A 12,667-nucleotide genomic window follows, 5' to 3' on the forward strand; every position below is an offset into this window, starting at 1 on the left:
GGAGCTTGGGAAGAACTTCCTTGAGCCTGAGTAGACTGATTGTTGTTATTGTTGAAACCAGGAGGGGTGTTTTGTCTAGGTTGATAGCTCCCTTGCTGAGTGTTTTGCTTCTGCTGGTATCCTCCTTGCTGGTTGTTAGAGTATGACCTTTACTGGCAGTTGTTGTACTGAAAGTTAGGCTCTTTCCTGTACCAAGAACCATTGTTGTTGATGAAGCACAGCTCTTCTTGGCCTTCCAAACCATCAACCTCATTGATCATGGGAGGAAGCTCTTGAATAGGACCACCCACAAAGTTCATCTGCTCTTTCTTAGCTTGGTTGGAAAGAAGCAAGTCCATCTTCTCTTGCAAGGACTTAATCTCTTTTTTTGTTTGCTGATCATCACTTCTGTTGACCCTATCATGCTCCTCACTGTACACCGAGTCACTCTTAACCATGTTCTCTACCAGTTCCTCTGCCTCTTCCTCGGTTCTCCCCAAGAAGAAACCATTGCTCGCAGTGTCAAGTATGTTTCTGCACTTTGGTAGAGCTCCTCTGTAGAAGGTGCTAAGCAAACTTTCCTTGCTGAAACCATGATGAGGGCATTGAGACCAATAGCCCTTGAACCTCTCCCATGCTTCACTGAAGCTCTCTAGACCTTTCTGTTGAAACCCAGAGATTTCGTTCCTGATCTTAGCTGTTCTTGAAGTAGAGAAGAACTTGTCAAGGAAAACTCTCTTGCACTCATCCCAAGTAGTGACAGTGTCACTTGGAAGAGTCTTCTCCTATTGGTGTGCCTTGTCTCCCAAAGAGAAAGGGAACAACTTCAACTTGAAAGCATCTTCAGAAACACCATTTGTCTTGGACAAGCCACAATACTTATCAACCTTGTACAAGTGATCAAAAGGGTCTTCAGCAGCAAGACCATGATACTTGTTGTTCTCTATGGTGTTGAGCAGCCCTGACTTGATCTCGAAGTTGTTGTTCTCCACTGGTGGTGCTCTGATTCCCAACCTATGACCATTAATGTGAGGTTGATCATAGGCTCCAATGGCGCGAGCTTGGCGCGGTTGATGTTGTGGCTGGTGCTGTGGTCGAAGGTGATCAGCTCTTGGATCAATGCCTCTTTGGGCATCACCATCTTGAGGCAGATTCTCCATATCAAACCCCAACCTTTGCAAGTTAGCTTGTTGCTCTACTTCTCTTTTTTGTCTTGCAATCTCCCTCTCAAGTGCTCTAATGTCTTCAACTCTTGGAACTAGGTTTGTTAGACCTCTGCTCCTTGTATTCATACACCTGAAATGCAAAGGGAGAAAAAAGAAAGAAAAGCAATAACACAATTGAACAAAAATTAACTTAGTCTCAAGCAAATAACTAAATCTCAATGTCACAATCAACTTAGAACCCGACAACGGTGCCAATTTGACGATAGGAGTTTCAAGGCTCCTAATCAAATGTTGTAGAATAAGGGATGTCAAACCAGTTCTAAGTGATTCTAAAGCAAAGGGAATGCAAGACCATGCTTAATCTAAGTGCTATCAATTGGTGAGATGATTTTTGAACTAGAATGCTACTAAAATGCAATAAAGGATAAAGCTTTCTTTCTTATGAGATAAGAGAACTCATGGGCTAAAGGAATTGACCTTGGGTGATCAAGTTTCAATCTAAAGGTGTTAACTTTCAACCAGTCTATCTACCTTAGACCTAGACACCATCCTAAACAAGCTCTATCTCTAGATGAATGTTCATTTACTAAGATAACTCAAGCATCAAATCTCTTTGGTTGAATGTTATCTAAGTATTCATTAATCTCAAACCTACTAGCCATCTTAACACCTTTAACAACAAATCTCTTTGGTAAATAATGTTAAAAGCTTAGGAGAGTTGGTTAAGGCATTTCATCAAACACCTTTCAGGTATGAAATGCCTAGAGCTCAACTTTAGAGAGGCCAACTCTAGAGTTGCATTAAAAACACTCTACTAGCAAGGAACAAGATGGATCTATACTAAAACACCTTAGATCTAGCTTAATCACCCTTAGTCTCCCTAACCCATGAATCCAAAGATGACTACTCACTACTCTTCATGATGAGCCCAAGAATCAATGATGATTTGGTGCTAATCATGATTAGTGATCTAAATAATCAAGCAATCACAAGAGAAAATGATCAAGATAAGATCTTTCACCTAAAAGTTCTTTGTGATTAGATAGAAAACAAGATCAGTCCCAACTTTGGGATTACAAGAGTATTTATGTGTCTTTGGTAAACCTAATGGTTTCCATTAAAAAGTCAAAAAAGCCCCTTAAAAACATTAAAATCCGACTAAAGATAAGTTTCGACTCAGGTAGAAATGGATGTGCACAACCCGCGTCAGCCAACCCGCATCGGATCGTCGTCGAGGATTCTCCGTCGTGCGAGCGGGTGAGTGATCCCGTGCTGCTTCACCCGCGTGACTCCTCGAACAAAATCTTCGGTAACGCGGGTAGGCAAGATGGGGATCACCCGCGTCGCTTTCCCCACGTCGGACCTCGATGATTCTTCTAGCTCGTGCGAGCGGGTAGTCGACCCCACGTGATCCTTCCCGCGTGACTTCTCTGAGTCGGTCTTTTGGTGACGAGGGTCAGTGGACTCGGGGTGCTGCTACCCGCGTGGATCGCCTTATGATTGATCAATCTCCATTCTTCATCTCTTTTTGGATCACAATGCTTCTAAACACCTCTGATTACTCCATAGGATACTCCATTACCTGATTAAGACATATGAATGCAAAATGGATCCTAAAGATGCTAAACTCTTAATCTATATGATCATTATGTACAAAATGGAAGCTTAAAACAATGCAAATATGCAAGATATCAATACTCTGGTAGACTAATGCAGATGTGGCCAACCATTGTGGCCCTCTGTAGAATATCTCAGATGTTCTCTTTGGACACATGGATGATTCGGCCATCTTGAACACGTGCAAATCCATCCTCATCTCTGTATAGACCATACTCATCTCCACTTTCCCAAGGAGGTTTCCTTTTTCTATTCTGATGAAGTCTTCGTCGGAATTAGAATTGACCGTCAATCGATGGTGAAGCTGCTTTGTCGATCGATGGTGGATTTCTTACTCTGTTCAGTGTGTCCAGGAAGTTTCTGGACCCACTCATGGCAATGATTTAAGCAATGTCCTCCTTGGATATGTTGGGAATGCGTCCATTCATGGCTTGTGCTTGGCCTTCTCGATCTCTGAAAATACCAAATTCATCTGGAGTTAGATAACCATAAGCTAAATTATCTTTTAGTTGTACCTCGGAATCTGGTGTGTGAGGAGCGTCTATCGATGGATTGGTGTTGCTGCCGATCGATGTCGCCTTATTATCTGCAAGCGATGTATGGAGAGCTCCTCGATCATCCATGGCAAGACCACGATACTCAATAATCTTCTCTCTTTGGTAGTCCTCGTCATACTCATCAGATCGCTTCTCAGGTAATTCAATGTCTACTGCAAAGCTCTAATGATGGCTATCGTCTGCCCAACTGCCAATAGAATAGTCACCCTGTCTGCTGATCGTGTCACCGTAATGATAATCAATCGATGTTTGAGGTTGTGTGTTAACTGCAAAGCTCGGATAGCAGTGTAGTGGCAAAGCGAAAGTCTCATTCGCAGGACTGTTGTCGATCGATTCCCTGGTGTGGTTATCGATCATTGGCTGAATGGCACTGTCGATCGATGTGTAAGTCCGACTATCGATCGATGCTTCATACTCTTTCTCGTATTCAGCTTCAAATTCGTAGTAGCATGCTACTATAAATCATGTATTAACTCCAGTGTTGCTTGGCAATTCTGACTGGATCATAGTAGACATAATGATTTATCAGTGTTAGACACAACTAATTAGTTTGCATGTTGCAAACTGCTCCCACAGTAGCCATGAAGGCTCTCCTAAGGAGTAGAGAATTATTCATGTTCAGCTTGTTGTCCAGGACGTGGAATTCAACTGGAACTAGTGCATTACCAATCTGCACTTCAAGGTTTCTTATGATTCCTCCTTAGTTCCTCGTAAAATTGTCCACAAAAGTGAATGAATCCTCTGAAGACTCTATCTTCAGACCCAAATGGTCTGCCATTACCTTGGGTAGTATGCTGACTGATGAACATGTGTCACACATCGCACATGGAACTTAATGCCCTTCATTAAACATGGCACTGCAAACTTCTCTGGATCACTCTTCTTCTTCAATGTAATCCTCTGCTTCATCTTCTCTCTGGCCTGATTGAAGATCCTATGTATGTCATGTTCAGTTTCCTTGGTTTGTCTGAAGAACATCCACAACCTGTGGGTAACGTAAGCCTCCTCAAACGGCTTGTCCAAGGGTATCCTGAGAATTCTTTTGGTGAAGCTATCCATCTCCTTCTCATTAAATCCTCTCTTTAGATGCTTAGGAACATTTTCCTTCCTTCTCCTCAAGGTTCTCCTCTCAGAAGTCTGATCAACTTGCATAGACTCTGGTGCATCATCAGGTTGTTGACTGAAGTTGTCTGCAATGGTGTTTGAGGGTTGAGATAAGTTTCTGAGTGCATTCAGGCGTGCCACATCAATCTTTGGTAACCGCACTCGGTATGTAAGAGGTGGTCGTCGATCGATGTTGGAGTAGTCATGTCGATCGTCGGTTGAGTCTGTTAGTCGATCGGTAGCTGGGTCATGATGTGTAAGGGTTTGGGTGGATGAGGGTGTTTAGCTGCAAACTCCTTGTGAGTTAGAATTCTTATTGTAGCGCATGATGCAACTTCCTCTGCCGATCAATGTTGGGTAGCCGATGTCGATCAATATTCATCTTCCTCCATCGGTCGATGTTCATCTCTTGGCGTCGATCGACACCAGTGTGAACCGCCAAAACTCATGGAGCTTTCGACTTGGAAGTCTCTTTCCTAAAGCTTCTCCTCCTTTACCACTTTCCAGAAATCATCATCTATGATTCACGTGGTGCTTCAGGAATTCATCTCCTTTATCCTTGATCAAGGCCTTCTGTCTGAACCACTTGTGTCTCCAACTTCCTCACATGGTTGTTTAAAGACTCAAACTTTGAGTTCAGCTCTGTGTAGACATCATCTATCTTTCCATTGAAGTTCACCATCAACTTCTTCTAACCCTCAAGAACTTGATCAAGCATGGACTCTATCTTGCTCTCTCGAGTCTGTGGTGGTTAATTATGGTAGAAAGAATTTCCATAAGCTTTGTTGCTGCTGTTGTAGTTGCTGCGGAAGGGTTTCCAGTACTGTGAACTCTAGTTGTATCCACTCTTCTGTCCACTCTGATTCCCATACCTTTGATTCTGAATGGCTGTACCACTAACAAAGTTCACATCCTCCTCTTCATCTCTGTCACTGTTGACATCTACAGCTTCTACATCCTCTGCAAATCTGAACTTGTCGCATCCATGATCCTAGATAAGATCGTCAGGACGGGCCATGGTTCGAGGAAACGTTCCAGCCGGTCTAAGGACCTTAAGGCAAGCGTTCCATGGCCAAGATAGAAGGTTAAGAAGGTCAGGTTGCAGAGACTTAAGCAAACAAAGAAGGAAACAAGAAAAGTTAGCTGGATGAGTTGAACGATAGCTAGGCGATGAGTTCGGGTAGCTCGATCAAGCTGGACGAAGCTCGGTCAACCTCAACCTAGCTCATTCCAAGTTAAGTCAGCTCAACTAACTGGACTACTAGCTCACTCAGCTGGGTCAGATGGGAGCCAGCTCAACTCAGATGGACGGAGTGTTCGGGTCTCGGGCCATTGGGCCGGGTCCGGGCCGGTGGCGGGCCGTTTGGCCGCCCAAGTGGGCTAGGGACTGATGGGTCTTTTGGCTAGCCCGTGGGGTATGTCTAGAAGGCTTGGGTATCTCTTTGGGCTCAGGACCGACCCAAGAAAGGTTAGTTATGGGTGCTGGGGTGGAAGTGGCCAAGGTTGCAACCTTTCGGTCAAGTCATGCTCATTCGCCTAGCAAGTTGTACATGTTCGTGTGTCAAGTCCTGGCTGCCCATTATTTATAAATATAGGCCCTCTGTTTCCATTCTAGACACCAGTGTCGTGAGAAACAAAAGGCAAAGGCCAAATAGAAAGAGAGAGAGAGAGTTCAGCCGAAAAAGGCTCTGTTGTGGTGGTTTAGTATCTCTGGCAAGGAGAAGAGTTTAAGAGAGAAGAGGCTGTGTGGTTATGGATACCAGCGGCAAAGAGAAAGGTCTGGAGAAGGACTCCAACCCCATGGTTCAGTCATCTAAGGTCAGTGGAGTAACCACCGACCCATCGGCTAAGCCAATCAAACAGTCTGAACCATTCGAGTCAAAGGCGGTTGGATTATGTCCTATTCTTCTTATTCCTTTTATCTATTTCTTCTTCTTCGTTATCTGTATATTGGTGTGGCTATGTCGATGTGTTGGAATTGGTTATAACCGTGGTTCTGGTTGATTAATGCGGTCATGGTCCATAACCGACGAGTTAGGCGCGCACATGTCTAAACCAGCCCTATGTTGATCTGATTGGATTAGGACGGTTCTGTTCTGATATGAACGGTTCCAACCCTTCCCTGAACAGTCAAAATGGTTCATTGTGGGAGCCGAAATTCGTGCTGTCGATTTCCGGTTATTTAGGAAAGATTTTTTTTTTTTTTGTCAGCTACCCATGTAAGCTAGATCAAGTGGTGGCAGGCGAGCCGATTCTCTAATGAGCATCTCTGTCTGTCCGAGTCTGACTTATATGGGAAAAAACATATCCTCGACTCCTTGCTTCTTTTACAAGCGCATCCGCCCGACCATTCCTACTCCTAGGAATATGAGACAAACTCACTTCCTCAAAGTCCTCCTGTAGTCTATGGAACATCTCGATCTCTACCGCAAACGTTGGCCAATCCATCGGGTTAGTAGACATGTCCACTAGGTCCGAGCAGTCTGTCTCGAACCGTATCGAGGCTATCCTCATGTCTCTCAGACATGAGAATGGCCAAAGTAAACCTTCCACTCCGCATGCAAAGCTGAGAGACTCCTATTGCACGCCTGTTGTCCGAAGTGTTTCGAGCCCATCTGGTCCTTCAGACTCCACCCTAGGCCACTTACGCTGTCATTATTGATCCATGACGCATCAATATGACAGGTAGGGATTCAAGGTATCCAAGGGGGCACTGTATCGACCTCTGTAGTAAGGGGGTCGCCATGATCCTCGTTCGCTTCCTCCCTTTCTTTAGCCCTTCTCCAACATTCTGCCTCAAGAGAGGCATGTTGGAGAGTATCAATCGGGGATACGACTTTCCCATTAAATAGTTTGTCGTTCCTCGCCTTCCAAATGTACTAGCAAATCCATGGAAAGGTATCAAATTGTGGTCTCAGTGGGGCCACCTCTTTTCTCTTCCAAAACAGGAAGTTTATGTTTTGGTATATAGATGTACTCGGGAAGTAACCTGGAAGGGACGGATATTCCGATAAAGCTCAAACCTGAAGGGCAGGGGGGCATTCAAAAAGAAGATGATTAATCGACTCCACTGGGCCAGCAGATCTAGGAAAACTCCTATCGGTGCCCAGGTGTCTATAAGTGAGCCTTTCTGCCGTCGCGACACAGCCCAATATTGCCTGCCACAAGAAATGTTTCATTTTGGTTGAAGTAGTTCATAACCGGTTTTAACTGAATACACTCCTGATTTTGTGTGATTCCAAACATATCTATCCGGGGCAATGGAACGAGATGGTTTTAGCCCAAGTATCAAAGGAATATCATTCGGGTGAAAAACTTCTCGTAAAAGTTGAATATCCCAGTCCTTGGTATCATTCCTAATAATGGACTGAACAAGGAGTTGGGGAAGTCTGTAGACAATGTGATTTGCAGGTCTAGGTGGTCGAGCTACTGAATCTGGAATTCAGGCCTCACTCCAAACCCTCATATCCCGACCTGTACCAATTGTTTTCCGTAACCCCGAAATCAGTAAAGGTCTTGCTGCCACGATACTGCGCCATCCATATTATGGTGAGTATGTTCGTCGATCTTCCAAAGGAGAGGTATGATTGTAGTACCTTCCTTTTAAAACACGTGCCAATTAAGAGTTCGGATAATGAATTAATTAGAATGACGAAGAAGTTGTCATATTCCCAAACAGGAAAACTGGGATCACCTGATTTGAAAGTGGAATATGTTCTTCACCCTAACTCCTATGAGATTTATTCAACTTCCTTGTGATTGTCCACTACTTTGTGTATCCAAATCAAGCTTCTTACATCGTGGTTCATCCTGCTTTGATAAGAATGACGAAGAAGTTGTCATATACCCAAACCGAAAAATTGGGATCACCTGATTTGAAATTGGGATGGCTTCTTCATCCTAACTCCTATGAGATTTATTCAACTTCCTGGTGATTCTCCACTACTTTATGTATCCAAATCACGCTTCTTAGATCGTGGTTCATCCTGTTTTGATAAGAATGATGAAGAAGTTGTCATATTCCCAAACAGGAAAACTAGGATCACCTGATTTGAAAGTGGGATAGCTTCTTCATGCTAACTCCTATGAGATTTAATCAACTTCCTGGTGATTCTCCACTACTTTATGTATCCAAATCAAGCTTCTTACATCGTGGTTCATCCTTGTTGGGGTCGAAAACGGTTGCGACGAAGTTAACGTCCAAATCCCCGCAAAATACAAGTATGTCTTTTCACAACAAATCATGCTCGGTCAAGAGAACGTCACAACGTATGTTCCCAAGATAAAGATTCGTTCGAATTCTATTTAGATCAAGCATAAGCCATCGGAAACATGCCCAGACCGGTTATGGATACGACGAAGTTAACGATCAAAACGTCCAAAGAAGAAAACGAAAAACCTTCTTCGACAAATACTTTTTCGAAATAGATTCTTCTTTACGAAAAGCTTTGCGGAGGAAACACGAGACATCGGACAAGAGCTCGAAAAGGGTCGCTACGCAGCGACCGAACGCGTGTTCCGCTCGGTCGCTACATAGCGACCGAGTTCGAGCCAAAGCTCAGTCACTACATAGCGACCGAGCTCGAGCCGAAGCTCGGTCGCTACGTAGCGACCGAGGTCTTCCTAAACGTCGATACGACATTAGTCCATGCATTCTCGTCTACCCTTCGATGCTATCTCCCGAAGACCGTAGCGAACCCATTTCATGTTTCCCGCCATTCTAAGTCATCGATCAAACTTTAAGGTAAAAACCACGGAAAGTTGACTCTTTATCGAAAGAAGCCGTAATAAACGCTTCGAGCCAGAAGACGGCCCAAAGGGACCTAAGACATGACTCGAGGCCCAACTTACGATTTCTTAACCAACAGCCCGTAAGCCGCATGACGGTTTTCGCTTGGTTCGCAAGGAAAGATAAAACTCATGTTTCCGCGGATAAATACGAAATTTTGAAGATAATTACGAAGATCGGTAAAAATGGAATATCTCCATTTTTATGCAATGGCGGCATAAGGGCAGAAGAGGAAAAGCGTAAACCGACCTAGGAGCCAGTATATAAGGAGTCCTAGGCGAGAGGCATGAAAAAGGATTTTTCTCAGAGCAAACTTAGCACTTAGAGCAATTAGGCATATTTTCGTTTTTGTTATTCGAGCTGCGACTCAACTAGGTTATTGCTGTCTTAGGGTTTTAGAACTAGGAATCTCGCCGACAGCTCTCGTAGCCCAGGCTCTTACCTTGTTGTAACGCTCAAACGCGAATTCGGAATAAGATCTACTTTGCTCTCTTTTCGATTTCTTATACTATATCGTTGTTATTCTTGTGTTCTGATTGCTTGGCGTGTGGTATTAGCAGATATCCGGGACCTCTGGGAAATTAGGGTTTTCCTAGTTTCCTTATTTAAACGGAAATCGACAGTGCAAATTTCGGTTCCCACAGTTTGGCGCTAGAAGGAGGGTGGGGTACGGATCAATCTAACTCTCAACCACATCACGCTCAACCACCTTCGGGTCAAAACCCTAGCGAGAAATCTCCCATCGAAAAGGGAAACCCTAAAAGTCCTCCGTCTCCCGCGAAGGATTCGAAGGATAATGAAGTCGAGCAAGTCGACCTGGATCCTAGCGATGTCTCCAACGATACTGATGAGGACGTCGACAGACATCCAAGGAGGACCAGGAGCCGATTCGCTCGGGAAAGCTCTCCGTTCGACAAACCAATGACAGAAGAGGAGGAAATCCTCTATTAGAACGAACAAGAAGAGCTGGCTGAAAAGCAAACCGAGCTCACTCGCAGTAAACGCCAACAAGCACGGAAATCTGCTGGCGAGACGTCGGATATCCGCGATCTTCGCGACTATATCACCAAGAATGCGGCAGAAGTAAGAGCCGTGAAATTCCAAATCCATCACGCTACCAGCGCGGCCCCCGAGATCGACAGACTGCTGGAAGGGGCTCGGAAGACCCCCTTCACCACTAGCATCTCAGATATGAGGGTATCCGATCCAGGAAAAATCAAAGTACCGAAGTATGATGGGACGACCGATCCGAGAGCGCACCTTCAGGCGTTCCACATCACGATGGGAAGAGCGAGGCTGAAGGACGGCTAAAAAGACGCCGGCTACTGCCGCCTGTTCGTCGAGAATCTAGAAGGAGCAGCCCTTGAATGGTTCGCACGCCTTAAGCGAAACTCTATCGGAAGTTTCCGGTAGCTCGCATCAGAATTTCTCAAGCAATACTCTATGTTCATAGATAGAGAAACTTCCGATGTCGATCTCTGGAGTCTGTCCCAGAGGGAAGACGAACCCCTCCGCGAGTTCATCAGCCGATTCAAGTTGGTAATGTCCAGGGTCAGCGGGATAAGCGACAAGGTGGCCATTGATGCGCTCAGAAAGGCGCTCTGGTACAAGTCGAAATTCAGAAAATGGATATCCCTCGACAAACCGCGGACGATCCAGGACGCCCTCCACAAGGAGACGGACTACATCATGATCGAGGAAGAAACGAAAGTCTTATCGCAAAAACATAAGTCGGCGAGACCATCCTCAAAAGATGTAAATCCAAAAACGAAGAAGAAGAACCCTCGTAACGACAGGTATGTCCATCACGAGGGGGAAGATTTCCAAGGAGCGCACAATTACGCGATCGGCTCGGACCAGGGCTGAACCACGGGTAATACGTGGACTCACAATCAAGGATATGATGAAAACACCTTCTGCGAGTTCCACCAGTCCCGAGGACACTCCATGACTAACTGCAAAGTCTTGGGAGCAAGGATGGCCGCGAAGCTACTAGCTGGAGAGCTCTCGGAAGTGACCAGCGTGAAAGATCTCATCCTGGAAACCGATCGCCCCTCGAAGCGGGACAGAAATCCTCCCGCGGAGAGATCTCCTCAAAGAAACCAATCTGGGGATAAACGCGGCAGGAAGCCAGACGGTAAGGGGAACGATAACAACGTCGCAGAGTCAACATGATCATTGGAGGATCGCAATTCTGCAACGATACGGTTTCGGCCATCAAGGCTTACCAGCGGAAGGCGGAGTCGAGAGCAAACTGGCCTACATGGTGGCCTACCCGAGATGATCAGAATTGCTCAATCACCTTCACGAAGGAGGAAGCCGGCGGGATCGATCAACCTCACTGCGATCCGATTGTCATAGACCTCGTCATACGAGATCTGGAAGTCGGAAGAGTACTCATTGACACGGGAAGCACGGTCAATGTAATCTTCCGTGACACTCTCAATCGGATGAGCATCGAACTCGGAGAAGTAACTCCAACGCCGAAACCGCTCACAGGCTTTTCAGGCGAAGTATCGATGACCCTCAGGTCGATTCAGCTACCAGTGATGGCCAAGGAGATCACAAAAATCATCGAATTCGCAGTATTCGATCATCCTGCCATCTACAACGTGATCATGGGAACCCCATGGCTCAACACCATGCAAGCCGTTCCATCGACGTACCACCTGGGTGTCAAATTCCCGACCCCAAACGGAGTTACAGCTATCTGGGGATGTCAGAAACAGTCGCGACTGTGCTTCCTCGCGGAGCACAAGTTTAGGCAGATGACGACCTCTGCAATGGAAAATCATAAACGCACGAAGATACATAAATCTTCGACCAAAAACGTTTCAAGAAAAGACGATTTAACATTGTCTGCTGACGCAAATGCTTTGGGTGTCGAAACTCAGCACGAGTCCGAATCCAACACTACGACTCAACCGGAACATCCGGAAGAGAACGCTGACCCGGCCACGGTCATCACGATCAAGGCGGTCAGCACGGCGCCAATCGCCGAGTGAAAACGCTCGCGGCATAAAATAGAACTACGAGATGGCTTGATCCTCGAAAGAGGTACGTAGGCAGCTCGTCGAAAGACGAGTTCAGCTATCCCCCTCTCTAAAAAGGGGGGGGGGAGTGGGTGCGTATACTCGTATACTCCCACATAGGAAAAGATGCATTATTGTAATCGAGTTTTTTAGAGATTTCGAAAATTTTTACTACAATATGCGTCGCCCCTTTTTAAGACACTTGCGCTTCAATTAACGCAAAAGTCTCAGAACACGCTTAGAAAATCTACAAACGTTAATACTCTTGTCAGCAGCCTCGTACGGCCCAAAATTGCAAAACAATCTCTCTTCAACACTGAAAATATACGTATAGTCTTCGAAATAACTGCGAGACGTCGCCAAGTTAAAAGTCGAGACAATACGAACAAATTGTCCGAACGCGACCACAAAAACCTTACACTC

At 45.4% G+C, this 12,667-nt stretch overlaps 1 non-coding gene across 1 annotated transcript; it reads left to right on the forward strand.

Annotated features, from left to right (window-relative positions):
• The first annotated feature begins 567 nt into the window (after window positions 1-567).
• On the forward strand, window positions 568-674 carry LOC125581224. Its single transcript, XR_007318924.1, has one exon. It is a non-coding gene; the product is annotated as a small nucleolar RNA R71 (small nucleolar RNA).
• The last annotated feature ends 11,993 nt before the right edge of the window (window positions 675-12,667 follow it).

Source organism: Brassica napus, chromosome C1, assembly GCF_020379485.1.
Source record: "Brassica napus cultivar Da-Ae chromosome C1, Da-Ae, whole genome shotgun sequence".
Taxonomy (NCBI): domain Eukaryota; kingdom Viridiplantae; phylum Streptophyta; class Magnoliopsida; order Brassicales; family Brassicaceae; genus Brassica; species Brassica napus.